At 42.2% G+C, this 25,494-nt stretch overlaps 1 protein-coding gene across 4 annotated transcripts in view; it reads left to right on the forward strand.

Annotated features, from left to right (window-relative positions):
• The window catches only part of ETV6 (ETS variant transcription factor 6), a 245,414-nt gene that overhangs the window by 119,493 nt on the left and 100,427 nt on the right, over positions 1-25,494 (forward strand). Inside the window, exon 1 of one of the 4 annotated variants that reach the window (XM_065523764.2) lies at positions 15,635-15,949. The exons of the other annotated variants lie outside the window; for them this stretch is intronic. The gene's annotated coding sequence lies outside the window, so the exon portion shown is untranslated. Of the gene's footprint in view, positions 1-15,634; positions 15,950-25,494 lie in introns of those variants that run through there. 4 annotated transcript variants of the gene reach the window in all.

Below are 25,494 nucleotides of genomic sequence, written 5' to 3' on the forward strand. Positions count from 1 at the left end.
GTATAATCCGTTTTAAGAGGTTTTTGCCTTTAGCAGCTGTTTATAGGATTTATTCTAAAGAGTAGGGAAGAAATATTCATTGTATAACAGCTTGTCTGATGAAGAAGATTGCATGAAAAAGCTGCACTTTTTAAATAAGTATATCTGATGTAAACAGGAAAAATGGGTGGTTGCCAGATATGTCATCTATAGCAACTTGTTTTGAGGGGGTCTCTGAACGCTGACATGAAAATGACTAGGATCATGGGTTGAACATGAGTTTACTCAAGAGAAGGTTCTCTTGGGGCTTTGGTTTACTTCCTCCCAGCTGCTCCAGGGGACACTCAGGATATTTCCAAATGGGTGCTCATTTAAGCCATTCCCGTTATGGTTCTTCTTGTCCAAATTGGCTTCCATGGTACAATCCCAGTGTTGACTGGTCCTGCTGATTTGATTTTTTTTTTAATGTGCTGATATGTAGTTTTAGGACTGCTGCATTATTCTTCCTCTGTCTTTCCGTTTGTATTAGTAAAGAACTATTAGCAATTTTGCCTCAAACAGTCCTCTAAGCACCCATTTTGATTGGAGAAAACCAAGGTACCAGGAAACTTAGATACCATGTGGAAAGTCACAGTTTACTGGGTGTGTACTATGTGTTACTAGTGCTTTAATAAATTGCCTCATTACTTTTATTCTCCCAACAAGCCTGGCAGGTAGCTGATAGTATCTTTGCTTTACACATACAGAAACTAGGGCTTAGAGATGGCAAGTAATTGGGTCAGGGCCACAGAACTGGCAGGTAGCAGAGCCAGAATTTGAACTCATGTCTGCCTGCTCCACAGCCTGTGTTCTTTATCCCCTCAGTGCACCCCTTCTGTTTTGACTGCTGTTAAATTGACCTCATGCTTAGAACCGAAGTCAAACGCATACCAGGGCTGCAAAAAGAAACAAAATTAACCTCACAGTCCGCATACTCAAAATGGCAAAAAAGCCTGCAACTTTCCATTGTGGAAAATAATGTACCCGGCTGATAAACTGAGCAAACATCACCCTTCCCCTTGTCTCTGGAAGAGAGCCTGTTCTGGTTCATCCTGGGGCTAGCTTGGCCTGGAACCCCACTGGCCAGCTCTGTCCACACCTTGCATATTAGGACAGAAATCTGCCTGCCACATTCCAGCTACATAAAGAAGGTGGCCAGCACCTGACTGCCTCTTTCTCCTTGTGAAATTCCTTGGAAATATCATTTGTGGCTGCTTGGGCTTGTTCTGAAGAAAATTCAAATCTTGTTCTATTTAACAAGGATTGATTGAAGAACCCCTATGCTCAGTGCTAATACAAAGATAAGCAAGGAAGGAACTCAGAATAAGAAAAAACTTGGATAATTATTATCAAAACCAGTATTTATTGAGCACCTACTGTGCCCAGTAGAGTGGTAATTACAGGAGGTAAATATCTAAAACTCACATAACTCTTCACAGAATATACATTTGTTCTTGCTTCTGTGTTTGATTTTATTAGCTTTCCTCTGTTCACGTAAGCTTTTAGTGTATGTCCTATTGCTGAAATCCAGAGTTTTATTATTTTTCACTTATTTGGGCATAGATAGTTCCAGAATTTACTTATCTTCCTCATTCTCATTGTTAATCTCATTTTTCTTCCCTGGAGAATATGGACTTCCAAAACTATTTTTCAATCAAGGCCAAAATATTTTTTTTTAAATTCACTTCTATTTAAAACACAGATAACATCCAGGAGAAAATCTGAGAAGAAAAAAAAAAAAACAACGATTTTGATGGCACCTAATTATAAAAGACTCACAGTACTAAGTTATTCTTTGGCACGAGTAGCAAAATACTATGTAGGTGTCATTTCGAGTTCATAGTAAGGGGAGAAATGGTGTCATTTCTCCTGCAGAGAAATTTAATCTTTCACTTTAATCTTTCACTGGCCTATAGCAGCCAGTGGGGTCTTTTAAAAAATTCTTTTCCTTCATATTCCCCATTTGAGCTTAAGGTACAGAAAAAGAAAGTATCCTTGAAATGCTGTGACCAGATCTAGACTGTAACATGCCCCTTCACTCCTCAGGTGAGGAAGTGTGGGAAGGTAGAAGACATTGAGGGGTTGAAGTAAAGTTATTTCATTTGGAAGTAAGAAGGAAGGTAGCTCTTATTTGGAATAAGAGCTGTCTTCAGAACGGGTGTGCACTTTCCTGAAGCCCAGAGCTGTGACTCCCTGGGTGTGTCTCTTACCTGTGCCCTTGGGCAGGTGGCAAGGGAGAAGAACAGGATAAGAGGAGGATGGTAGAGACAGAGGAGTCACGGCCTGAAGAGGCTCTCACCGGGGCAAGATGACTGACAGGTGGATGGAATTCACCATCCTTTCATTTCAATTAAAAAAAAAAAGTAGAAAGTTGCTCATAAGTGAGTTTGAGTTATATCATCATCTTCATAGCCTTTGCTTTTCAGACACAGGTGCTGGTAATCAGGAAAATGCAAGGAAACAGCTCTGGGGAAAAGGAACAAGCCTCCTTGGCCTTGAGATCCCCAGTAGACCATCAAGCCTTGCCTTGTGGATATTGGGAGGTGACAGTGCCTTCTCACGTGCCTGACAGTTTCCCCGCACCACCAAGACCCCGTGTGACTGAGGCTGTGGCTCGGGTTTCAGGATGGGCATCCAGAGGAAGGAAGTTCCCCCTCCTTCGCTTTCCTCATGCTTACTGGATGCCGAGTTGCCTGTGCCCATATTAAAGGAAGCCAGAGAACTTTCTGTCCCCATGTGATCCAGGACCATCCTGAAGCCTGGGGGTTCTGAACATAAACATGGCGGTCGCAGCCTTCCTTCTGTGACTTCTGGAATTCCTAACAGAGAGGGTCATATCTAGCCACTGTCAACCGGATGCTAGACTTGTTTTGTTAGGTCCGTCCTCCTTCCCTTCCTCTACATATCTTCCAATAACCTTAGGATTTAGAGGAAATTAAAATAAACCTTCTTCTAGAAAGATGTCAGGGACCCATGCACAAATGTAGCCTTTGTGGTGCTTGAGAAAGAATGCCTTTTTGACTTCTGTGAATAAAGAGTAAGTCAAGTCACGGCTAATGAGTAAGTAACAGCATGTGCCTGTGGTCCCAGTTATTCAGGAGGCTGAGGCAGGAGGATTGCTTGAGCCCATGAGTTCAAGGCTACAGTGAGCCATGATTGTGCCACTAACGTTCCAGCGTGAACAACAGAGCAAGACTTCATCTCTTAAAAAAAAGAAAAGTGCCTATGCAATGGCTCTGTGGCACCCTCATGGTTGATCCAATGGACTTGCATAGCAACATCTAGTCTATTTGTCTCTCCCATTAGAGACTGGTTGTGACAGCATTGCCATTGACCAGCCACATATAGGAACTCCAGTGTCTGAAAACATAGCAGGACTTTGTAGGGATTAACACTGAGCAGTGCTTTCACATTTTACAGCTCACTGTGATGAGCAAGATATTGTGTAAATAGTGCATTGCAGATATCAGTAAGAGGTAGGGTAGGCAGTGATTTCAGTGATGTCCCACTCCACATTGTAATTTTGTTTGGTCAACTAATGTAAGAACCGAGTCAGTAACTCTAACCCAGAGAACCATTGCTGTGTGTCAAGTTTGTTGCTTTAAAATGTTGAGACACCTTTTCAGTATCCCCCACTTTGTCTGAGTAGTCATACTTTTAATGATATTTAAAAGTCAAACTCTAAATACTTTGGAGCTGAATCTCAGCAGAGACAAACTTTAAACCAGTGGGAGTAGGGGTAGAGAAACCCTTCTGGGAGTCAGAATGAGATACTTGTGTGTCCGGACTGGTGGCAGGTTTGTACGTTACCAGAGTGATCCCCATGGTAACAGATCAACATGGCGCCAATGACAACTCTACACTAAGAGCTTTGGGTTCCCATGAGAAAGTGGATCCTCACAGCAAATAGAGAGGAAGAAATCAAGAAATATGGATCCACACTCCCCTTCCCTGTAGAGCTCTGGCCATGAAGTTTCAGTTCGAATAACCAACACCATGTCCTATTTAACCACTTGGGTTCCTCTGAGTAAACCAAGACTCTTCTGAGAATGCAGTGTTCTCTCAGATTTCAACTAAATTCATACAAGGTTGAATCAGACTTGCATAGCAAAGAGCCGTATTGCAGTAGAGCAAGAGTGAAGGTTCTTATTTTCCAGATTCTCAGATTCCCACCAGTGCTAATGGTCAATCATCCAATTATATCGAAAGCCCTTAGTATGATACATTAGCAGTAAGAAAGGTAGATGACTAAATATAATACAGTGTGCCTTTTCCTACACCATCAAAGGTGTGATAATGTTGTGATCATGTGTATAAAAACTTTCAAACACCTAAAAAGTAGAAGGTGTGATTCATCTCTGTTAAAGATTAATCTCTGAGCGTCAAATCCAACGTCTGGAGGCTAGGCAGCCAACAGAAGGGTTCATTTTTCTGGAGCCTTGGTCGCAAAAGGTTATTAGTTTGCAGAAAGACTCAGAGATCACTGTTTATCTTAAACCACAAGAGAATGTTGTTGAATTCAGAAGAACAGTGATATAATTTAATAATTTCATGAACCTCCTCCCTGGGAAACTTTATGACTCAACAGTCAAAGGTGTCCGAATAGTAAAGATGCTTTTCAGTCATCATGTCTGCGCCCGTGCCTGGCCTTGAGTGTACGCTGAAATGAGATTCCTTGTTTAATTGATGGGGTGATGGTTTCTGTTGTGTACATTTAAAGGGAACCAGTTTCCCCACCCCAAAATTTCTTTTCTAAGGAGTTTAATTCTTGGGGTGTGGGGGAGTTAAACCACAGTGAGTCCAGGAAGTAACTGATTGCATATTTCCTCTAAAAGTCAGCTATGGACTTGATATTGACTAAAACAAACTAGCAGTTCTCTTCCACCACCAAGTCAGAGCGCCTCTTTACCATTCTGCATGATTAAAAGAACAACTAAGAATGGTAATGCTCCATTTAAACTTTCCTTGTGATTCTCTCTGGTCTATCTTTAATCAACAAAAGCCTAAAATTTTTATTTTAGAATCGTGATGTTGGAAGATCTTTAGATTGCTCATACCATAAAGCTGTTTCTAAGATTGGTCTCAGGAAGGTCCAAGATCAGGATTGAAATATGAAAAATCTTGGCCAGGCGTAGTGGCTCACGCCTGTAATCCCAGCACTTTGGGAGGCCGAGGCGGGCAGATCATGAGGTCAGGAGATCCAGACCATCCTGGCTAACACAGTGAAACCCTGTCTCTACTAAAAGTACAAAAAATTAGCCGGGCGTGGCGGTGGGCGCCTGTAGTCCCAGCTGCTCGGGAGGCTGAGGCAGGAGAATGGTGGGAACCCAGGAGGTGGAGCTTGCAGTGAGCTGAGATGGCACCACTGCACTCCAGCCTGGGCGACAGAGTGAGATTCCGTCTCAAAACAAAAAACAAACAAAAAAAAAGAAATATGAAAAATCTTGATCTTACTGCCTTGTCACCTTTTTGTCTTAAGTTTACTTTGTTGGTATAAAAGGACTTTTTTTTTTAAACTCAGCAAGAGCTCAAAGAGCCATATATATGTACGGTTTTTTTAATTAAAAATCTTTCTGCTCAAGTCTCAGCTACACTGAGACTGATTGGAAAATGCAGAAGCTCTTGACCTGATGTGGGAATGAACAAGATGGAGAGGTTGAATTTGAGAGCATGGTTTCCTTATTGTGAAATTCCAGTTTCAGAACATTGGCACCGTCTAGTTCAAATATAAATATACATTATTTTATTATAATCCGCTAGTTTAAATTGTTTATTCTGCTTATAAGGAAGAGATCCGTGATAGCTGTGAACCCCTTTGAAGGAGACTTTATCTATCCATGGCTCAGTCCAAGGTGTTTGAAGCACTTTTCTCATGGCCTGGCTGGAAAGACTTTCAGAAATAAGCAGGGTTCTGGTAGGAAAATGAAGGCAGTTGAGGAAAACAGTGCACATATTTGTAAGAGGACTTACACTTGGTATCTTGGAAAACATAAACAAACCCTAGACTGTCTATCCCGAGTCTGGGAAGGCAGTCCTCCCAAGCTAAGGTTCTCCTGGAACTCCCTTCCACAGGGCTTGTGTTACAAATGCCATTGTGGAAGCGCCACGCAATGCTGTGGACCTGAACACTGGGGAAATGCAGTGCCGCCTGCTGCCGCGCCGGCTGGCATCTGCCCTCCTCCATCGCCTGGGTGCTGCCACAGAGAAGAGACAGAGAGTGAAGCAGGCAGAGACTGGCTGTTGCCATCACACAACTGAGGGCAGACCTGGAGCTCAGCCGGCTGAGGGTTTGAGAGACCGTTGGGAGCAAGACCCAACCACAAGGCCCATGGAAGAGGAAGTTGGCAGATCTCAGAAAGGGGAGGAAAAGGGGAGGTGCTTATTTGTTCATCTTGTTTTCGCTTTTAAGGAAAGGAGGAGAGTTCAATGAGAAAGGAGGGTGAAATGGGAAGGTTCTGAGCAGTTTCAGGTCCAGGGTTAAGCAGTGTTCTTCCTGGTCAACAGACTGCCTGGATTTCATTTTGGCCTGACGATAGCCCCACCGCCTAGGGAACTGCACAGAGATCAGCAATTAGAATACTGGGGCTGGTGCAGAGAGAAGAATTCAGAAAGTCAAAGGCTGGATGTAGGTGAAGAGACTATGGACTCTGCCTTCATATCATCAGTTACAGTGTCCTGCACATCTGCTTGTCCCAGGTCCTGTAGAGATGTGACATAACAAGCATGAGCTGTACCTTAGTGTCTGTATTCCAAAACTTTGTTGGCACCTGAAGCACCTTTCCCTCCTCCCAAGAGGAACATACAAATGTAAATAAATGGTGTCCGGGTTTTCATTTGGCTCACGAAAGATTATACGAAACTCATAGTCTGTCTGAAATATACCACCGGTAGACCTGTTTCAGCTAACCACCTTTTCTGGCATAATCAAGCTGGTAAAATACAAGCCTACACGCCAGCCACGGTACTGAGGGCCACATCAAAACTGCTCCTTGAAGGAACTTAGAGAAAATGAACAACCAGCAACTTGTTAACTGGTCTCTGAATGACAGAGGGTACTGCTCTAGATAACCCCCAGGAATTCTGAGTTTATGCAGCAGAGGACTGTGGCCCTGGGGTCAGGCAGGACAAGGGGATCAGACCTTCCCCTTGCTATGTGTGGGTCATTATTAAGCTGAATATCTCTAATCAGGAACTCTGGGTATAAAAACACAATCTCTGCAGACTTGGGTGTGGCTAGACGCCTTCTGTGTGCTGTATTTGTAATTTTCTGTCTCTGTATGGTTTCAGCCTCGGAAGAAGCCTTGAACCACTGATCAGTTTGCTTTCTGCAGTCAAAACTGTGGTTTGAGAATTTCACTGTTAATAATTGGGAGTAAAGGAAATAGTTGGGCTATTGAAGGGTAAAGCCGATGTCCCTGGGACTGTGGCCTCACGAAGATGACTGGATGGTGGCAGCAGAACTGATGGCAGAGATCAGGGAAGCTGGTATTGTACTGCAGCCTCCCTCACACAGGTTCTAATCCTAGAAAGTGAACCGTGGAAAAAAACTTAACCATTCACAACAAATATTTACGAGTCTTATTTAGTGGCAGGCCTTGTGATGAGTGCTGGGGTTAAACCATAAATCAAATACAGACACTGCTGTCTTTATTATTCATTAAAATGTCTTTAGGGTAATTTTGTATTCACATCTTCAGCAAATATTAACTGAGCACCTGGGATGAGCCTCGTAGCTGCTAGGTGCTGTGAATACGGTGGTAGACAAGATCAGACGTTTTTCCTTGTTAATTTGTGAAGTTTACAATCTAGAGGGGAGACTCCACCTACCCCACCAGATGTGTGCAGAAGGCGCCATCACTGCGTTAGTTGCAGGTCTTTGCTCAGGTCACTGCTCACACTGGGTCCACATTTAAGTTTTCCTGTTGGGAGAGCTGCTGAAGGGCCGCGGGAACATGATAAACCATACAAGCAGCACATCCAAGAAGTGGTTTCTGAGCAGTCACTGAGACAGCGAGGGTTCCCTGCACTGAGCACCATGTTATTACTATTTCCCATACACGTCAATATGTTATTGATTGCTTCACGGTGCTGATCTGTTTCCGTTTCATGTGGCTCTTTGGGTCTGTCTAACCTGGTATTTTCAGTCTGACCAGCATTTCTAAAGTTCTAGATACCCGTTTCATCCGCCTTCCACCGTGTCTACCACAGTGCCAGGCATCAAGCCTGCACACTGTGCTTGATGGTGATTATTACCAGCCCTGGATTGTAAGAGTCACCAGCAGTGGCGTTTCAAGATTTAGCCTGGGAGCTCATGGTGATGTGGAAAGAGGAGCTCAAGACTAAGCCCAGGGAGGTTTGCAGGTGATAGAATTGATTCCTTGTATTTAAAGTGAATCCTCAGTGATGTGATGAGGAGGATGCAGGACGATGCGCTATGCTAAAGCCCATCACAGCAGCATTAAAAATGTCCCAATATGGTGACCTGACTTACACCTTGGCTCAATCATTAAATTAAATAACTCACCAAAGAATAAATCCCAACAAATACTAGAAATGCTGATTTTTACAATAATAAAATACCGGTTTTTTGTTTTTTTGAACTGGCAGGATTTTTGTTTGTTTGTTTGTTTCTGTAGAGACAGGATCATGCTATGTTTCCCAGGCTGGTCTCCAAGTCCTGGCCTCAAGCCGTCCTCCCGCTGTGGCTGCCCAAAGTGCTGGGATAAAAGGCATGAGCCACCACACCCAGCTAGGATTTTTTAAATGTTAATTTTCAGTACACACGTAGCTGTGAGGAGATGGACACATTATTTCTACCTGACACACTTGGTCACTCCAAGCGTTCAGCAGTTCACATAGGAGACCGACATACGGAAGTGAAATGGAGAAACACCAGCAGCCGCAGAACAAAAATATAATCCAGTGGGCATAACTTTTATGGAAGCACTTCAGCAATATGGGTAAAGACCTTAGAACAGTGTTGCTCTTTGGTTCACTAATTCCTTTTCTAATAATCCATCCCTAGGGAACACTCTGTGATGCGGACAGACCTTCTTACACATGGTTGTGCAGAACAGCTGGGGCCACCAGCAAGGAAATGGTTCAGTAAATTAAGGCAGGTCATTATGCGGGACTATTATGCACTAATTAAAAATCACATTTTTTAGGCTGGGCACGGTGGCTCACGCCTGGAATCCCAGCACTTTGAGAGGCCGAGGCGGTTGGATCATGAGGTCAGGAGATCCGAGACCATCCTGGCTAACACAGTGAAACCCTGTCTCTACTAAAAGTATTTTAAAAATTAGCCAGGCGTGGTGGCAGGCACCTGTAGTCCCAGCTACTCAGGAGGCTGAGGCAGGAGAATGGCGTGAGCCTGGGAGGTGGAGGTTGCAGTGAGCCAAGATCGCGCCACTGCACTCCAGCCTGAGCGACAAGAGTGAGACTCCGTGTCAAAAAAAAAAAAAAAAATCACATTTTTAAAATACTCATATAATATAATTTAAAAGGCAGGGTACAAATCTCTCTTGTCAGAGTCATCTCAATTGTTTTTAATCCATAAAAATAAACCAGAAGGCTATGGAGGAAAATAGTTATTGTAGTTATCTCTAGGTAGAAGGATTGTGGGTAGAATTTTGTTCTCTTTCTTTACTGTGGGGTTTTTTTTTTTCTCTTGGCACTGCCCAGGATTATTTCTGTCCATCAGGGCGTAGTGGGTCACTTCTATAGCCAGCAGCTTGCACCTAGATTTATTGCGTCAGAATGCAAATCTGGGCGGGCATTTTCCATTGTCCCCTCCCGACCTGCGCTTAAAACCCCTCCTTGTCTTCCTGCCGCAAATAGGATAAATGCAGCAGCCGTCAAGATCCCGCATGCTCTGGACTCTGCATGAACTGGGGGTCCACTCACCTTTTTGCTGTCTGTACTCCAGCCGTACTGGGCCTTTCCCATTTCCCATGCTGATCACATTGTCTCGCCTCTTTCTTCTGACTACAACACACTTCCTTATTGTAAACCCTTCCCCCGACCCACCTCCACCCTGCAACCTGGAACTATAATTCTAGTTCATCCTTTTGGCCTCAGTTTAAGCCATTTATTCATGCCAGGCTTCACAGAAGACTCACCAGCACCTCCAATGGGCTTCCAAGATCTCTCAACTTTCCTTAACACAGATTCCCAGTTTATCCTCACCACTGAAGCCCAAGAGCTGGGACTATGCCAGATTGATCACCAGTGCATTCCCCCAGCACGCAGCGGGACTCGGCTCACCCTAGATGGTTCTTAAGCATTTATGAATGGGTGAATCTCACCTACATGACCTGGAACTTCTGTTCTCAGAGCAAGCCATGCCAAATAGTTGAAAAGGCACCTGCTTTAGAGCCTACTGCAGGACTGAATGTCTCAGGGTCTCAGTTTCCTCATCCCTAAAAAGGAGAATCACGATGCTTATCTCATGCAGTTATTGTGAAGTTACAAGAGTTATTGCTTATGAAGGGCCCTGTCCAGCGTCTGGTGCGTGGCAGGTCCTCAGTGAATGACAGCGCCTTCCTGGGCAGCCTGGCAAGCGCACACACACACACACACACACACACACACACACACACACAGACACCTGTGTTTAATATAGCCCTGTCTCTTGTGAACCACTTGAGGAGAGGTGTCCCTAGAAGAAACTTTTTTCCCAGAAAAATGAGGTCTGGCTAGTGCTCATTGAGTTCTTGGAAGGCAGTGTTTTCATGTAACCATCTTAGATTCCTGGGGCCGGGCATAATGTCTGATGCTCTCAATATATGTGTACTGAATCGAACCAGAAGAAGCAGGCTAAGGCACTGAGTGAAAACCTACATGGATATCCTGCTGCCTTTTCCTCATGGAGGGTAAATCGTTCCCAACTCTGCCTGAAACTATTTGATGCCTTATTGGAAGAAGAGAAAGAGAACTCCCTTGTTGAGCCATAGATTTCTTAGCTTTTCTTTCTTTCTTTCTTTCTTTCTTTTATTTTATTTTATTTTTTTTTTGAGATGGAGTCTCGCTCTGTCGCCCAGACTGGAGTGCAGTGGCGCGATCTCGGCTCACTGCAAGCTCCGCCTCCCAGGTTCACGCCATTCTCCTGCCTCAGCCTCCGGAGTAGCTGGAACTACAGGCGCCCGCCACCACGCCCGGCTAATTTCTTTTTGTATTTTTAGTAGAGACGGGTTTTCACCGTGTTAGCCAGGATGGTCTCGATCTCCTGACCTCGTGATCCGCCCGCCTCGGCTTCCCAAAGTGCTGGGATTACAGGCTTGAGCCACCGCGCCCGGCCAGCTTTTCTTTCTTTAAAAAAAAAAAAAAAAAAAAACTCTTCTTTCAAATACCATTAAATTAGTCCAGTTATGTACACTGAGCTTGTATTGCATGGTTTATATAAAAGCTAAGTTCTTTCTTTAAGATTGGAGCCCTCCATGTGAGTGATTTCAGGATAAAAGGCCTCAGAGGATTAGACACATTACTCTTTTATAAAACTGATTGTTCAAGTGATACAGTCCTAGGGCTGCCCACTTATTGTAGCTTCTTGAACATGGTCAAACTGTCAGACTTGGGTTGGTGGTTATTTTATCTCGCAAACAACCAAAACCAGATTTACCTTGTAAGTAGATATTAGTGTGGCTTTTGTCCTTCCTATATCTAGGCCCTGAAGAGTTCAGAGCCAGATTAAATGCTTTGCTCTATTTTTTCATAGTTTTGGGCTTCGACCAAACATACGAGTTGAGCCTATTGACTTCTCTCTTTGTGGATGCACACGTGCGTCTCTGCGTATATTTGTGCATGCTTTCCCGAATAAGTTCTCTTTTAAAACTCAGCCTTTCATCATTTTAGAAATGATTTGCTCTCTTACAGCTTGTACTTTTTATGGTTCTTAGAGGATCACTGCAGCAAATATATTTGGCAGAAATTGAGCACACAAGCCCTTCCCCAGAACTCAGTACTGAATTTGCTCAGTTCCCATCTTAAAAACTTGAAACTCCTTTGACTTTTCCTGTGATGTGCTTATTTCTGATCTGAAACTGTAGTTCAAAGCTAGACTTGGTAATCATTCACATCAAGAAAGGAATGGATTGCCCAAAAAAGAAGTCAGACTCTAAAAATAGCCTCCATACCGAGGCCCACTTTTCTACCTAGGGAATCAAGACAGAAATATTTCCAGGATTGAAATGACATAGTTCAAGTGATGCAACCATTTGGCTGCCTGCTATTTTTCTCTTTTCTGCCAGAAGGAAAATATATAATGTAGAAAAATTCCCCTAGAGTTCTTAAAATAATCACTGAAATAACCTTTGGTGCTTAGTATGATACCCTGGAAAACTTGGATCTCTAGAATGGGTCATTTCAGAGCTTTTCCAGATAGCCAGGTTTTTATTAGAAAATTGGTTGGTATAGACGGTGCCCACTGTGACTGTTCAGTGCATGATGAGAATCCTTCTTTACAGAGATGAAAAGTGTGAAGAGAATTGCTGAGAAGTAACCATTCCCTTCTGCATTTGCCTAGTGTGCTGTGTAATTAAATGAACTGATGAAATTTACAAGAAATAAAGCTGTATGCAATATCAAATAGATGACGTGACTTTTAAAAAGGTTTTACCCATATTTTTCACAATTGCTCTACCTTTAGCCTTCTCTGCTTTCACATGGATGCTGAAAAACAAAAGAGTTAATTAGAAATCCTTCCTTTTCTCTCTTTCTGGCACAGAGAAGGCTTCCAGTAAGTATGTGCTGAATAAATGACCCAGTCTGAAAGTTTTAATTTATTACACAGTATTTACACAGTATATTCTTAGAACTGTAACTGTTACAACCTCTAGTTTGATAGATGTAGGTGTTTTTGTTTCTTTAAGTTGAGGTTATATGAATATCTGTCACTTGGGTTGCCAGCCTTTTAGAAGAAAATTTGGGGTTTACATTAGAATGGGTTTTAGGTTTAGTAGCCTGTATCCTTTTTTACTGCATGGGACAAGAGCAAATATTCACCTGAATTCATTCTGTGGTGTATCACTTTAGAACTGTACCAGTTCTTCCTTGCAAATAACAACAACCACCAAAAGCTCTGAACAACTTAATCAGAAAAAAAAAAAAGGTTTTATTGGAAGTATATTGGCCAGCTCATTAGCTGATAAGGTAGCAGAAGCAAAAGGATACTTGGCAGCCAAGAGCTTAGCTGAGATGGAGCCATAAGGACAGTTTTCTTAGGATGCCACCACAGCGTGGTTGCCGATGGACACATGAATTTGTGAGACTAGCACCTCTGCCATAAATAACATCTCACCATCCCTGGGGAATTGGTCACTCCCTGAAGACTCAAACACTGCAGCAAGTGCATCTGATTGACTGAGTCCAGGTTATGTTCCAGGGAGCAGGGGAGAAAACTTTGCCAATCTTGGGATTCTCCCAAATGGGGTATATGGATGCTGAGCAGACAAAAATATAGAAGTCCAGTAGATGATTGTAAGTTACTGTTTAACAGTGTGTTGCATCTTGTTCTTATGTCCTGTGGAAGCTTTCTTCATGGCAGAGTTAAGCAGTTCCACATCTGCATTCCCTCAGATCAGCACACCAAAGGTGAACAGCTTGGGTTCCCCCTCCTTTCAGTTACAGGTGCGAGATGTTAGCGAACTATGCAAATCTCAATGAGTTTTGTTTCCTAATTCTGTTTGCATGCTAGGAAGCTTGCCTCATGATACAACGGTAAACCCCTGCTTTAAGAAAAACATGAGGCTGGTTTAATATGTACAGTGTCCAGCTCTTCGGAAGTGTTTATTTTTTAATTGCCTTTAATAATTTCCCATAAAGATCGATGAGTCTAAGAATTGTGAAGGACCTCAGAGATGATATATTTCAGCTTGTCATCCAAGTCACGACTGTCTCTTTAGCATCCCAGAGATAGCAGGACAGTCCTCTTCTGCTTGTGTGTATTCAGTGGGATGTATGTCCCTGCCCCCTTTTCATCCCATTCTTGGATGGTGCTAGATGTGAAAAATAAATTGAGTTGAAATTCACCTCAGTGTCACTTTGGTCTTGGTTCTAGTTTTGCCATGTGAAACCAAATAGGGCGTATTCTTTCTACATTAAGTCTAGAGACAGAACTTTGGAATCTGATATGGATTTGATTCTCAGCTTTGCCATTTACCCAAAATGGAACAGTTAACTTTCTTTAACAGTATTTTTCGTCTAGTATGTGCAAACTAATTGCTGAATAGATAGGCAATTATTTTATTAATGCAACAAAAGGTTATGTTAGCATTTTAATATTTGTGTTTATTCACATTGATCATTTTTACTTGGACTATAGCCAAGGCCAGAATTCTTCTTTTGTGGATTTTTTTAAACTTAAATATATGCCATTACATTTAACCCTATTACATTTTATTTAAGTTGGCTGAGGTAATTCTGATCATATGCCTATCATCCCTTCTATGAACTCTTCTTTCCTACTTTATAGATTCTATATTAGATGAGTGCTTTCTCTGTGCCTATATGTTAATTGTTTGGAAGGGAAAAAGATTGAATGGGACGGGACCTGTGAAAGATCCCCGTGGCATACCACTAGAGACTGCCTTCCAGGTAGGCATAGACTCATCTTTATAGTTAACAAGTATATTGTGATTATGTTTTCTAGCAAATAAATCTCTTTGCTGCCATATGCCTTAAATGACACATTATCACTTTTGAAAATAGGCACAGTGGTACTACATATCAGCTGACTGTCAGCCTAACCCATAAGAAAAAGTCAAGATAGACTGTCAGGTTATTGCTGAAATCAGATGCACTGCTTGGCTCTCCATAAAATCTTTACCAAGTACCCTCTTTCACTTTGCCCATCTCCTCATGGTGAATCTAAAACCTTCTACTGCAGCTTAGACAAGACATCTTGGCTCAGTGGTAGTTTAACAGTCTAACAGTTTGTTAAACTGTTGTTAATCAACGTACCTACTCTCGGTGATTTTAAGAGAGAAAAGAAGACTTTTTGTTTTTGTCTGAGAGGAGTTTTTAACCTGGAAAGACAACTGAAACATATCTGAAATGTTAAATGCTAAACATTTTATTATTAAGAGACAGCGTGTTTTTTATTTTACTCACACAGTATATGTGCATTTGTGTTTTCTGCGAATGGATATTTGTGATAATAGGCTCATATTTTGTTTTTCATTTTAAAATTGGCTCTGTAGGATGTTCACTAATGTGGAAAGATAGAGGGATTGGGGACTCACTGGGAAATGCTTGGAGTCAGTCTATTATGTAGATGTGCAAGGTATTGACTACAGAGTGAGACACTCTTGCTTGGTTATGTCCTATTTCTCTCTGAATTTTTTAATTCTCAAAAAGTAATTTAGAACTATAACAGATCGGTTTCTATGAGTATAAAATTATATATAAGATAACCTCAGGTGTGTTGACAGAAGAAATGCAGTTGTTTCCATGTGTAAGAAAAATATGGGAGGTATATATATTATAAGTACACATCTATTGACTGGCTAAAGAAGAAAAGAAGACTAGTTTTTAAAATGCCTAGGGTATGCCATGCTAAGGAGTTTAGATTTTGTGCTGGAAGTTTACATAGGGGAGAGAAAGGATGTGTGTTCAGAAGGCTTTTATAGGTAGCAGCTGTTGTGATGATCTAGGTAAGAAAAAAACAAGTACAAACTAAGGCAGTGTCAGAGATGGAGTGAAAGATAAACATTCAAGCAGTTAAGCAGATTGATTGGGCAAGGTGAGTGACAGACCAGATGAGGAGCAAGGGATGGGAAGCAGAAAAACAAGTCTGCATGGAACCCATTATCTAGGGTGGCAAGACGAGAAGCAAGAGCCTGTAAGAGAGCTCCCCAGAGAGGCAGGAGGGAAATCACAAAGATCAAGGAAGGAAAGAATGATCCTGCCCAATCAGATGCTGCATAGAATTCAGGTAAGATGAGGACTGAAGGTGTCTTTGGCTTTTCCAAGTAGGGAAGTCATCAGTGACCTGGTAAGAACAATTTCTATGGCGGGGAGAGGCAGGTGGAAACCTGATTGCTGTGGGTTGAAATGTGGAAGAAAGTGATTATAGAAGACTTTCTTACTGGATTGGAATCGAGAGAAAAGATAGGATTTGGAAGGCAACAGCGGGTGAAGGGAGGTTTTTGCTTTTGTTTTGTTTGTTTATGTAACAGAAGGTATTTAACCATGTAGAGTTGTTGGTAAGAGTCAGAGAGTTGAAAATAAAGGAGAAATATGTGGTGATTTATGGAACAGGGTCCTTGTAGAAATGAGAAGAAATAAGAGACAAAGTAAAAATGGAGGTATTATTTCGTTTTCAATGGAAAGATGGACACTCGTGACACTGAAACCAGAGGAAAGGTGTGTGTGAACATAAGACAGTTGTTTGTACAGGGGCAGGCTTCGTAACTTGTGGAAATTCCCACTTCACAGCCTTTTTGTGTTTGTTTTTGTTTGTTTGTTTGTTTGTTTTGCCTGAGAAGTCAGAGATACAGGAGTGGCCGTGAAGGAAATGGGAGAGTGGCTGATTGAGCCACGCTGGGGTCGCCCCCACCACGTGGCATCGCCTCCCGGTGTGAGGCCAGGAGTTTGTATTGATAGTAGTTTGTCTGTCTGTGTGGTTCCCCCCTGTGCTGCTAACACCATAGTGTAGGAGGGGTGAAAGGACATGGTGAGACCCATTCTTTCAGGAAGTATTAACTGCTATGTGCCAAGTATGTTCTGTACTCTCAAGATACAGGCTGAGCACCGTTGCTCACACCTGTAATCCCAGCACTTTGGGAGGCCGAGGCGGGCGGATGACTTGAGGTCGGGAGTTTGAGACCAGCCTGGCCAACATGGAAAAACCCTGTCTTCACTAAAAATACAAAATTAGCTGGGCGTGGTGGTGGCCACCTGTAATCCCACTACTCAGGAGGCTGAGGCAGGAGAATCACTCGAACCTAGGAGGCTGAGGTGGGAAGATTGCTTGAACCCGGGAGGCAGAGGTTGCAATGAGCCGAGATCACACCGCTGCACTCCAGCCTGGGTGACAGAGCGAGACTCCATCTCAAAAAAAAAAAAATAATAATAATACAGCATTTAACACAAGAGGAGCGAGCCATGTGACTATCTGAGTTCAAAGTATTCTAAGCACGAACAGCAATAAAGGCCTTGAGGAGGGAAAGTGTTTGGTGTATTAAAAAGAAAGCGAGGAAGTAAATGTGTCTAACGTGATTGGCAAGTGAGGAAGAGTGGAGTTTGGAAACAGGAGTGGGGCAAGAGGATTTGGGAGGAGCCTGTAGGCCCTGTAAAGATTCTGTGTTTTTTGTCGTTGTTTTCTGAGACAGGGTCTTGCCTCAGCTGGAGTGCAGTGGTGTAATCACAGCTCAATAGCTCACTGCAGCCTCGAACTCTTGGGCTCATGATCCTTACGCTGCAGCCTCCAGAGTAGCTGGAACTGCAAGTGTGCACCCCATGCCTTGCTAATTTTTTTTTTTTTTTTTTTTTTTTTTTGGTAGAGATGAGGTCTTGCTATGTTACCCAGCCTGGTCTCAAACTCCTAGCCTCAAGCAATCCTCCTACCTCAGCCTCCCAAATTGCTAGGATTACGGTGTGAACCACTGCGCCTGGCCAGGACTTGGGCTTGTATTAATTTGCCGGCCGGGTGCGGTGGCTGAAGCCTGTAATCCTAGCACTTTGGGAGGCCGAGACGGGCAGATCACGAGGTCAGGAGATCGAGACCATCCTGGCTAACACGGTGAAACCCCGTCTCTACTAAAAAAATACAAAAAAAACTAGCCGGGCGAGGTGGCGGGCGCCTGTAGTCCCAGCTACACAGGAGGCTGAGGCAGGAGAATGGCATAAACCCGGGAGGAGGAACTTGCAGTGAGCTGAGATCCAGCCTGGGCGTCAGAGCGAGACTCCGTCTCAAAAATAAAATAAAATTAAAAAATAATAATAATAATTTGCCAATGATAATTATAAGCAACGATTGACATAGTCTTTGAATTTTAAAGAATCATTCTAGCTATTGTGTAGAGGATAGAAGGAGAGAGAGTGGGAGAAAGGAGGGGGAAGTGTGAAAGTAGAGAGGCCTGTTAGGGATCCCACTAAGTCTGGCAAGACATGATGGCAGGCCATACCAAGCATGTTCCTACCTCAGGCCTTTGCACTTGCTGACCTTGCTCGCTGGGATGCTCTTCTACCAAATATATACTTGACCCACTCCGTCCCTGCTTCAGAGATATCTGCTGAAACATGAGGACTTCTTAGTAAACCTCACCCCTTCATTTGCATCCCCTTTCCATGACATTTTTTTCCTCTATAACACTTATCACCATTTGACACAGTATATATTTTACTTGTTTACTTGCCTGATTTCCTGACTAGGATGTAAGCTCAAGAACAGGGATTTTTCTGTTTTGTTCATTGCTGTGTCGCTGATGCCTAGAACAATGCCTGCAGTGAGGAGGAGATGCTCAATAAGTATTTGTTGAATCCATTAGGGAATGAAGCTCTTCCATCTCCATGATCACCAATACCACCTCTACAGTTATAATTAGGAGGAATTATGGCAGTGCTAATGTTATTTTTTCATTTCCATGTGTGCCTTTTTGGAAAGACTTGCTGCAACAAGCTTCACATATCTTCCTCTGCAGGGTAGAAGTATGTCACTAAGCCATGGAGTTGATTTCTTGGCTCCTTGTATAGCAAGTAGCCTTGCATTTGGTTTGTGTCAGTCTTTGCATCTTTTTTTAGTCACGTTGCTTACACCCTTCACAATCCTCTAGCTTAAACTCTTGAGTAACTCTGGACACTGGCGTTAGCTGGAAACTTGAGAACCAGAGGAATGATACTGCCAATAACATGCCTTATGTGCTTGGCATCTAATTTTGGCACTTGTTTTAGCAGGTTTGATTGCATAATTTAGCCATTGGCTACAAAAAAATGGCCACATATCCTGGGAGGAAGGGAAGATTTGGAGGTATAAGATGGAATCTGTCCTAGGGATTTGAGGATGGGCTAGGGTTCTTGTTTTTTAAAATATTCCTTCATTTTCAATACTCTTGGGATTATTCCAGGCCTTATGCATTGACCATCACTCAGTAATACTTCTTTGGGGAATATGGCATGATGCTATCATTTCTGGTCTTTTCATGTGAAGTCTCCATTTTTATTATATTTTTCATGCCTGAATCTCATGTTTTGCAATATTTTCTCTACCACAAAATCTGTTATCAATTAAGTACAACTTAATTTGTTTTTTCACTTTTTCCTAATTAAAGACATATATACCCTAATTCAGAGTAAGTATGAAATATAATAACTGGAAATAGGATATGTAATTGACATCATCCCAAAACAAAAGCAAATAATTTGTAGATTTAGTCCTCACAGTCTCACTGGATCAATATAGGATTTCTGACCAAATATAATGCGTTTTGAGAACCCTCCGTTCATGTCTAGAGGAGAGTCTTTACTTTTGTTTTTAATGTGTGGGACTTAAGTTGTAAGTGAAGAGGACTGCATCAAGAGTCCGGATAGTAGTTCTACCCCAAAACAGATGTGTGATGTTGAACGAGTCCCTTGGAGAAGGATGCCATGGAGAGTATTGGGCCAGGTGATTTCTAAAGACTCTTCCAGCATTAAAATACATTAATTCTTTGCATACATCCCTGCCTTTTGCTTCTTTTGCTGCGTTCAGGATTAATGAGAGCTGTCAGGAGCAGTATGACCTTAGAGGGAAATGGTTCATATTAAGAGAGCAGATGCCAGTCCCTTCTAGTACTCTCCCTGGGCAGATGACCCACTCCCTATTTCAATCCTTGAATATTTTTTTTTTCTCTGATAAGTGCCTGCCTAATTGATACCGTTGCCAGTGATCAAACACTGAAATGACTAAATGATAGAGCTGAAAAAGACCCTAAGGTGTTATCTAGTCCAATTATGCCCCCTAGACCCCAAAGAGTCTGAAAGAGTAATGGGGGTGGGTCCATGAGCCAAGTTTAGTATTTCAGATGTCTCATGGTAATTCTATATTTGGAGGCAATATTGTAAGGTTAAGCAAGCTGTGGAAGCATGAGGTTGCTCTGCTTATGGTTGGAGTTATAAATGTGAAAATGGATCAGTTATTCCTAGTAACTGCTCTTGAGTAAGCAGAATCTTTCAAAATGTCTGTAGCCTTTGTTGTCTAATACATAATGGCCACTCACCACACATGGCTTTCAAGCACTTGAATGTGGCTGATCCTTACTGAGTTATGCTGTGAGTATAAACCACACATCAGATTGCAAAAACATAGTATAAAAAAGTGAATATTTACTAATTTATATTGATTACTTGTTTAAATGATATTTTTGGCCAGGAGTGGTGGCTCACACCTGTAATCCCAGCACTTTGGGAGGCCGAGATGGGCAGATCACGAGGTCAGGAGATCGAGACCATCCTGGCTAACGCGGTGAAACCCCATCACTACTAAAAATACAAAAAATTAGCCGGGCGAGGTGGCGGGCGCCTGTAGTCCCAGCTACTCTGGAGGCTGAGGCAGGAGAATGGCGTGAACCCGGGAGGCGGAGCTTGCAGTGAGCCAAGATCGCGCCAGTGCACTCCAGCCTGGGTGACAGAGTGAGACTCCATCTCCAAAAAAAAAAAAAGATATTTTCAATACATTGGGTTATATAAAATATTTTATTAAAAGTGATGTCAATTGTCTTTTTATTTCTCTTTACTGTGGGGACTAAAATATTTTAAATTACATTATATGGGTAACATTTCTGTTGGGAGTACTGCTCTAGAGTGAGAGATTTCTGGGTGTGAAAAGGCTGAAACTCACTCCTCGTTTTGCAGGTGAGTAAAGTGGATCAGAGAGGTTAGGCCACATGTTCAAGATCACACAGCAAGTAGCCAGCCAAGTTAGGAGGAGGCCAGCATACTTTCCATTACCAAAAATGGCCAAAGGGATCATAGTGATTTTTTTATATGGAGTCTATGACATTGCTGCTTTGGGTCAAAGCCAAAAATATTGTGTAGAATATTAGCAGTTTTCTAAAGCACTAAGCCTAAGTTGTATCAACCCAATATCAAATCCAATAAAAAATATATTAAAAAGAATACAAGGAAGAAAAGGAAAGAGGAAAAACCTCCCTATAAAAGTCCCAGTGAACAATCCGTTTTCATTCTTGAACAGATTTCTTTCACGCCAGTGCCCTGGTATTTCTGGAAAAAAAGTACATTAATTACTGGAGTAAAGCACAATAAGAAAACATTTACAAGGAGTCCAGACCTCATCCATCATGCTTTTCCCTCCAACACAGCAAGAATCTCTTTAACAAATGCCCATTAAAAGATTAAGCCTAAGAATAAATTGTTTCTTAGTCCCCAGGCAGTTCATTTGACATCATTTCCATAGGATTAGAGACTCCAACAATATGTGTTTAGCATGGGGCTATATTCACACTACATAGTATTGGTCTAAAACATTCTAAAATATTTTTTTAAATCTTGAACTAATAAGACTTTTATGTGGCTGGTAATTATAATAATATTTCACCCACAAATTGGGACTTTTTTTCCCCTCCACAGTGTGTAACCAAATGCAACAATTCTGCCTTTTAAAAAAAACTACCCACCACCTGTTAAAAAGTGGTCTAGGAAGTACAGCAATGTCATGGAGCTCTTGAGGACGTGTATAATTGAATAGAAAGGAAACCTAGCATCTGGACCAGTCAGTTCTCAGTCCCTTTTCCTCTGAGCCATCATTTCTCTTCTGATAACTATATTTGGTTTTTGTAATTACTGATATTATGATGTGCGGAGTTTGAAGTACCCAACAGTTGTATAAGGCTTGTTACAAACACCTTCAATGTCCCCACTCCCCTCCCTTCACTCTTGATTTCCTTTTGATTTTCTGCTCACCAGGGTAGCCACATTCAAATCTTTTAACTGCTGCTTTTGTCATTCACCTCCAATTCTTAAATCACGTGCTTGTATTGGTTTCTTTTTTTTTTTTCAGTTCTAAATATTATCTAGCATTATTTCACTGTAGAAAATGACAGTTTGTCCTTTCTTCCCCCTACCCCAACCCCTCCCATAGATGCATCCTCATAACCATAATTTTGGACAGAACAATTGAGTGTTTATATATTAAGATTATATAAGTGCCATTTGAAGCTGAGTCACCTACTGTCTTATGCTTCTTCTTTTCCAGTCACTTTTCTTTTTCCCTGGAGTTGATAATGATGCTTTTATAGTATATTTATTGTTGTTGTTGTTGTTGTTTTGAGACAGAGTCTCACACTGTCGCCCGGACTGGAGTGCAGTTGTGCGATCTCTGCTCACTGCAACCTGTGCCTCCCAGGTTCAAGTGATTTTCCTGCCTCAGCCTCCTGAGTAGCTGGGATTACAGGCGCCAGCCAACACGCCCAGCTAATTTTTTGTATTTTTAGTAGAGACGGGTTTTCACCATATTGGCCAGGCTGGTCTCAAACTCCTGACCTCGTGATTCTCCTACCTCGGCCTCCCAAAGTGCTGGAATTACAGGTGTGAGCCACCGCGCCCGGTGGTATTTATTGTTTTAATGTCCTTCTTGCTTGGTTTTTTATCTCCTTCACCAATTCATCCGCCCTGTCTCACTCTCCTCTCAGTAGTTCAGATGCCATAGGTGTGATGAGCCTTGAAGCAAGAGCTTCCACCTGCTTCGGTCTGGGCTGCAGCTTGGTGCCCAGCTAGGACCTTTCTTCACTTTTCCTCTCCTTCGGGTGCGAGTCCCTTTCCTGGATTCTGGCCTTAATGGAGGACAGTTTCCAATAGATTCCTGAGAAAGGGTAGGGGGAGCAAATGTATTGAGACCTTGCATGTCTGAAGAATGTCTCTCTTCTTTCCTCATACTTGATAGGTTATCTGTCTTAGTGTATGATTTTAGACATGGGGTAATTTTCCCCCAGCATTTTGAAGGTAGCACTCCATTGCATTTTTTTTTTTCAGTGCCATTGTTGAGAAGACCATGCCATTCCGATCCTTAAGCTTTTGCATAAACCTTCGTTTGTTGGCTTATTTGTCCTCTGGAAGCATTTTTATTGCCCAGGTTCTGCCCTTTCACAGTAATGTGCCTTAGTCTGGGTCGGTGCTGATCCTGATGCTCTTTCAATCTGGATATTCATTTCCTTTCATTCTGGGAAATGTCCCCCTGTTTTCTTCATTCTTTCTCCAGAACTCCCATTATTAGGATATAGGTCCAATAGTTATCTTTATTTTTCACCTCTTAATATTTTAAGTTCCTCTTGGGGAGATTCCTCAACCTTTTTTGCCAGCTCTTCTATTTTTTGTTGTTGTTTCTCATATCATACTTCTAATATTCAAGTACTTTTTTTGTTCGACTTGTTCTTCATTATAGTATCTTGTTTTTGTTTCATAGTTGGAATATCTTATTTCTCTCAGGATAATATTTTTCTTTCCCTGAGTTGTCTGTTTTCCCCACGTTGCCTTTGTCTGGTTTTGGTCTTTGTTTTGCTGTCTGCCTTCTATACTCAAACACCTGGTGATCCCTGCATGTCTGCTCATTTCTGAGAGTTGATGCACCCCTCAAGCACTGAAGGCAAGTTCTCCGTGCCTGGGTGAACTTGCTGTCTAGAGTGACCTGCCCACACATTTCCTTGGGATGCCATTGGGTAACTATCTCCAGGTCTTTTGTCTTTGGATGCTCAGATTCCCCAGAGATGGTTGACTCTTCTAGTAGCCATCCTGGAGGGTAGAGTCTAGCTACCAACCTCCTAGGAGCATGGTGGGAGAAGAAGGGGTAGTGGGCACAGTGGTCAACATATACATGTTCTTTTAATCTTTCATATATAAACTTTCCATTAATTCCACCTAGTCATTTTGGTACCAGAGGATAAGCTTTTTTTCTTTTCTTTTTGAGACAGAGTCTCTGTTGCCCATATTGGAGGGCAGTAACATAATCTTGGCTCACTGCAACCTCTGCCTCCTGGATTCAAGCGATTCTCCTGCCTCAGCCTCCCTAGTAGCTGGGATCACAGGTGTGTGCCACCACACCCGGCTAATTTTTGTATTTTTAGTAGAAACGGGCTTTCACCATGTTGGCGAGCATGTTGGTCTTGAACCCCTGACCTCAAGTGAAATGCCCACCTTGGCCTCCCAGACTGCTGGGATTACAGGTGTGAGCCACTGCGCCCAGCCAGAGCTTAAGCTTCTAATCTGCCATGGAAGGGGAGGAGCCGTGACTTAACTGTCCACACGTAACTAGTGCCACCAGTCCCCAGTCCTTTCACGGATTCTGCCATGTGAGTTTGGTTATATCACAGCTTTCCTTACTATGAGTTTAGAATTCCACTTTCTTGGGTTTGCTAAGTAAATTATCACTGGTTCATCTGCTTTCAAGTTTCTGGTTTTTCTTTCTTTTTCTCCCCTCCCCCACCCTCTTATCTCTTCTGGTGTCTTTGTCCTTGTAGATTTGTGCCTTCTTAAAAATCTCTTTACTGTTATTTTAGAGGATTTGGGGGAACGAGAACAGGGCTAAAATTAACTTCCTCCTCTGATGAATTTTGACAGTCTTCCTGCCATAGGGATGTTGTCCAAAATACGTGTTCTTGTGTATGTGAAACTAGAGCTTCTCAAGAGGAAAGCTCTTTGTCCATTGAAATTGTTATTACTAGTGATTATCCTTTTACCCTTAGACCAGTACAACTGGAGTCATATGTGTGGCCCATAAAGATTCCTGTAAGGTCCTGCGTAAGGGACAAGTAGTTGTAGCTTTGTATTCCCGTGTCCAATTGATGAAAACACATTGCTACAACTCCTTTGTTACAAGAAATCTATGGAAGAATCTGGGTAGAACCCAGATAGTTATGTTTTTGTTTTTACACCGACCCATTTAATTCAATAAAGACATGAATATGTGAATAATAAACTAGTTAGTACATGTCAGGCTCATAGATATGTGACTGACACATACTACTATGTAAGTGTTCATTGATACTGTTATTGTTATATGCTGGTTTTTTAAATAATACTTCTGAATTTTCCAAGGGTTGTATCTAATGTGTCTCGAACCCAGCTGCACAACAGATTCACCTGGTGGTCGTTTGAAAAAAAAGATTTCATTTCCCACCTTGGGCCTACTAATCTTCAGGGTGGGTACAGTAACCAAACAGAGCTTCCATTTTCTGGAGAAGAAGTGAGACATTTCGAGAACCACGTTGGGAGAGTCGTGCACATCACTGATGGTCATTTAGAAAGACAGCAAAATGAAGCAAGGAGCCAGCTCTGAGAGCTGCGGCTAAAAGCAAAGGCTATATCCACTGCAAATAGATAAATCAATATACATGTAGAGTATAAATGTATAGAACACCTGGAAACCAAGGCACTATGCCGGGCCCTCCTTCTGTACGGAAGGCTTAGGCAGTATGTTGCCCCCTTTCTTTATGATGTTTTGCCCCTTTGTTTTAGTCAGATTTTACCTGGATAGGAGGATTAGCAGAA

This window comes from Macaca fascicularis, chromosome 11, assembly GCF_037993035.2.
Source record: "Macaca fascicularis isolate 582-1 chromosome 11, T2T-MFA8v1.1".
In the NCBI taxonomy this organism is placed as follows: domain Eukaryota; kingdom Metazoa; phylum Chordata; class Mammalia; order Primates; family Cercopithecidae; genus Macaca; species Macaca fascicularis.